We start from the raw sequence: 4611 nt of genomic DNA on the forward strand, positions 1-4611 counted from the left end.
GCCAAAAAAATGCAAACACTGCCAGTTAAAATTATTTCTATAGCTATCTAGGAACAATTTATGCCCCTAAGAAGATAATGTGTTAACAAAATTATTAGGTCTATGATTAAAAGGTTTGTGCAATTTATTGTGGCTCAAAGATCAGTGAATTGGCTTTACTTTCTTCTATTTCAAACATAGAGGAAAACAGATTGAAAACATTTGTGCTACAACTTCAATAAGAAAAAAAAGCAAAATCGTGTTACAAGGAACAAATTTAAAGGCAAAACCAAATATTTTCTTAGCAGTAGGATCTGATATTGTATGATGATCACACTTAAGACATTTTCAAAACTTGTTAAATAGCAACCGAGTATTTAGAGTGTAATACTAATTTATTAGGCAGCTACATTAATGCTACATGACTTTAATTCCTACAATGTCAGAGTAATATGAGTATATAATACTGGGTTTTTTGTTGTTATTTTTTATTTTAATCTGAGTCCATAATTCTGGTTACATAGACCATGAAGCTGGATTATATGAAGGAAAACATGGCATCAGGATTGCAAAAAGATTCATTAACAACCAGTGATACATATCTGATATAACCTTACTTGATGAGAGCAAAGAGGATTTAAAACACTGGTAAAGATAAAATAAAAAAAAACTATATAGTACAGATTGCACCTTAATGTCAAGAAAAAAAAAAAAAAATCTCACAACTGGACCAATAAATCCCATCATGATTAATGGAGATAAGATTGAAGTTGTCAAAAACTCCATTTTGCATGGATCCACAATATATACTCATGTAAATAGCAGTCAAGAAATCAAAATAATGATTGCATTAGGCATATTTGTTGTACAAGACCTCTATAAAGTGTTAAAGGGCAGAGCTGTCAGTTAAGTACTAAAGTGTGCCTTACTCAAGTCATTGCATTTTCAATTGCCTCATATGCATGTGAAAATTGGACCATGATTAAGGAAGATCATAGAAGAATTGATGCATTTGAATTATGTTGCTGGAGAAGAATATTAGAAGTAATATGGATTGATGTGCTGCTATAAGGTTAGCCGTGGACTTCCTACCACAAGGTCTGCAGTTCTAATCTACCAGATGCTCATTGGAAACCCTACATTGGGTTGCTATGAGTTGGAACCAAATTGATGGTACTTAACAACAACAATAATGGACTTCCAGAAGAACAAACAAATCTGTCTTGGAAGAAGTGCAGCCAGATGCTCTTCTTCTGAATGGTTTAAAATCAAGAAAGGTGTGAGACAAGGTTGTATTCTTTCACCATACTTATTCAACCTCTATGCTGAGCAAATAATCCAAGAAGCTGGGTTCTTTGAAAAAACAAAAAACAAAAAAAGTGGCATCAGAATTGAAAGAAGACTCACTAACAACCTGTGATATGCAGATGATACAACCTTGTTTGCTGAAAATGAAGAGGACTTAAAATACTTACTAATGAAACCAAAGACCACAGTCTTCAGTATGTATTACAATGTAAAGAAAACAAAAATCTTTACCACTGGGCTAATAAACAACATTCTTATCAACGGAGAAAAGATTGAAGTTGTCAAGGACTTCATTTATCTTGAATCAACCATCAACACTCATGGAAGCAGTAGTCAAGAAATCAAATGACATATTGCATAAGGCAAATATGCTGCATAAGACCTTTTTTAAGTGTTGAAGAGTAAAGATGTCAGTTTGAGGACTAAAGTGCACCTGACCCAAGTCATGGTATTTTCAATAACCTCATATGTATGTGAAAGCTGGACAGTGAATAACGAAGACCATAGAAGAGTTGATGCTTTTGAGTTATGGTGTTGAGGGAGAATATTGAAAGTACCATGGGCTGCCAAAAGTACCAATAGATCAGTTTTGGAAGAAGTGCAGACAGAGTCCTCCTTGGAGGCCAAGATGGTCAAACTAAGTGTCTTATACTTCAGACATATTGTCAGGGAGGACCAGTCACTGGAGAAGCATATCATATTGTGAAGGTGGAGGGACAGAAAAAGAGAGGAAAACCCTCAATGAGATGGATTGGCCAAGTGGCAACATCGATGGACTCAAGCATGGCAACAGTAGTGAGTTGGCCTACGATTGGGCAATGTTTCGTTCTGCTGTGCATAAGGTCACTATGAATTGGTACTGACTCGATAGCATCTAACAACAACAACGATAATAGGTTCACATTTTACAGCAATTGTGAGAATGTTGCAGTACTGGGCAGTGTTTCAATCTGTTGTGTATAGTGCTGATATGAATCGATTTCAACATGAGTGCACCTAGCAACAACAACAATTTGTATTCTATCACACTATGACATTATTTGCCAATGGAGCAGATAGTTACACTTGGTTAGCAACTGATCGCTTTAACTACTACACCACCAGGTCCCTTTATCGTCCATATAGAAAATAAAGAATATTCTAATTCTATTATTATTATTCCCACAAAGAAAGAGCTATACCATATTGATAGCCTCTTTCCTTTTTTCTTCATCTAGGAATTAAAAGCTTCAAACAAAAGATACAACATAGTTTGAATGGTTTAGTAGGAAAGTAGCACACAAAAATGGGAGAGAACTTAAAAATCTTATTAGGTCATTTAAAAATGTTTAAAGTCCCCACTGAATAGTTTTCATCTTGTCTAGACGAGTCTGGTAAAAAGAGGTGAAGATAATATTCTTATGATTCCATAGTAAGTAATTGTTACCATGACTAATTATGACTTGCACAACTATAAAAGTAGAAGTTTTGTAACAAAAAGGGAAGAGTAGTTCTTACATTCCAGGGACAGAGGACTGTAGGACCATTAAAGGAGAAGAGCACAAGCAGAATATGGATCCTTATCCAAAGAGGAAGTGACACCAGAGATGGAGGCAGAGATGAGGACATGAGAGAGAGCAGCTGATGACTCTAGATTCATAGAAAAAGAAAGATTGAGTGCTGGCAGCTAAGAGGCAGGCTTACAGAATGTAGCCTTTGGTTGTTTAAATTATTATATATTCCTGATTGTTTATGTGTACACCCCCCCCAAAACACACACACACACACACACACACACACACACACACACACACACAAACGGAGGGAATGGAAGCAAATACTGTTGAATGATGATGCATAGAAGAGATTGTAATCACTGCAATGAAACAATGAGTGTAAAAACTGATGTTCTTCCATGTAAACTATCACTCAATTCACAATCTTTTTTTTTTTTTTTTAATGTTTAATACCACTCTTCCTGTCTTCCATCTTGGCACAGGAACAAGGTGGAAAAGAGAACCCCATGTGGCACCTTCCTATCCACAAGCTCTGCCTCAATATCTGCATGTGGGAGAATGCAGACAGACTGACTGGGACAGCCAAGGTGCTAGAGCAAACTGGCAGGCCAGACCCTCGTGTTTCCCAAATTGATACACTGCCAGGTCCTTTTGGCATTAGGAGAAATGAAAAGATTGCCATCCAGTGCACAGTTTGTGGAGCCAAGGCAGAGGAAATCTTGGAGAGAGAAAAATCTTGCGGAGTACGAGTTACGAAAAAATAACTTTTCAGACACTGGAAACTTTGTTTGGGGATCCAGGAGCATATTGATCTGGGAATCAAATTTATCTCTAGCATTGGTATCTGTGTGGTACTGCATAGTCCAGATTTCAGCATTGCCATCAGGAAGCTCAGGACAGGCTGTATTGGGGTCAAACACAGAATCATCATAGAGGAGGCCATGCCATGGTTGCAGCAGAACTATGATAGGATCATCCCTCCTTCCTTCCTGGCAAATAAATTCCCATTTCTATCCAAAAAGCCAATAAAAAGTTTTCAGTGAAGTGTAAAAAAAAAAAAGAAAAAAAAAGTTTAGTACCTAAATCCATTGATATTCCCCTCACTCTATCACCATGCACTATAAAGAAAGAAAGTCACAATAAAGTTATACTAAATACAGCAAGTTTTCACAATGGGTTTTTAGCAGTTAAAGCACTTACACTCAAATACACACAAAATCACTAGAAATGGCCCCATAAGTTTTCCATTGGTTAATTTTTGGAACTAGATTGGAAGGTCTTTGGTTGTAGCCTGTTTTAGTCAAGAAGCTTCACCATCATAAAAAAACAAAACAAAACTAGCATCATGCACTGGAAGAAAAATGGTGATTGCTAAAGGTAATATAGAAACGGCTACAATCATAAATTGACAAAGAACTCCCAGAGTTTCAAGCTGGATTCAGAAGATGCCATGGAAAGAGAGATATCATTACTGATGTCCGATGGATCTTGGCTGAAAGCAGAGAATATCACAAAAATGTTTACCTATACTGACTATGCAAAAGCTTTTGATTGTATGGATCATGACAAGCTATGGACAACATTGAGAAGTGTGAGTATTCCAGAACACTTAATTGTACGTCTGAGGAATCTGTACCTGGACCAAGAAGCAGTTGTTCGAACAGAGCATGGGAACACTGAATGTTTTAAAATTGGGAAAGGTGTGTGACAAGGTTGTGTTCTTTCACCATATTTATTCAACATGTATGCTGAGCAAACAACATGAGAAGCTGGGTTCTATGAAGAAAAACATGGCGTCAGGATTGGAGGAAGACTCATTAACAACCTG

The 4611-nt window shown here is 36.7% G+C and overlaps 1 pseudogene; it reads left to right on the top strand.

Moving 5' to 3' along the window:
• The first annotated feature begins 3238 nt into the window (after window positions 1-3238).
• Window positions 3239-3826, top strand: LOC102827607 (annotated as a pseudogene).
• The last annotated feature ends 785 nt before the right edge of the window (window positions 3827-4611 follow it).

Source organism: Chrysochloris asiatica, unplaced genomic scaffold, assembly GCF_000296735.1.
Source record: "Chrysochloris asiatica unplaced genomic scaffold, ChrAsi1.0 scaffold00309, whole genome shotgun sequence".
Classification (NCBI taxonomy): domain Eukaryota; kingdom Metazoa; phylum Chordata; class Mammalia; order Afrosoricida; family Chrysochloridae; genus Chrysochloris; species Chrysochloris asiatica.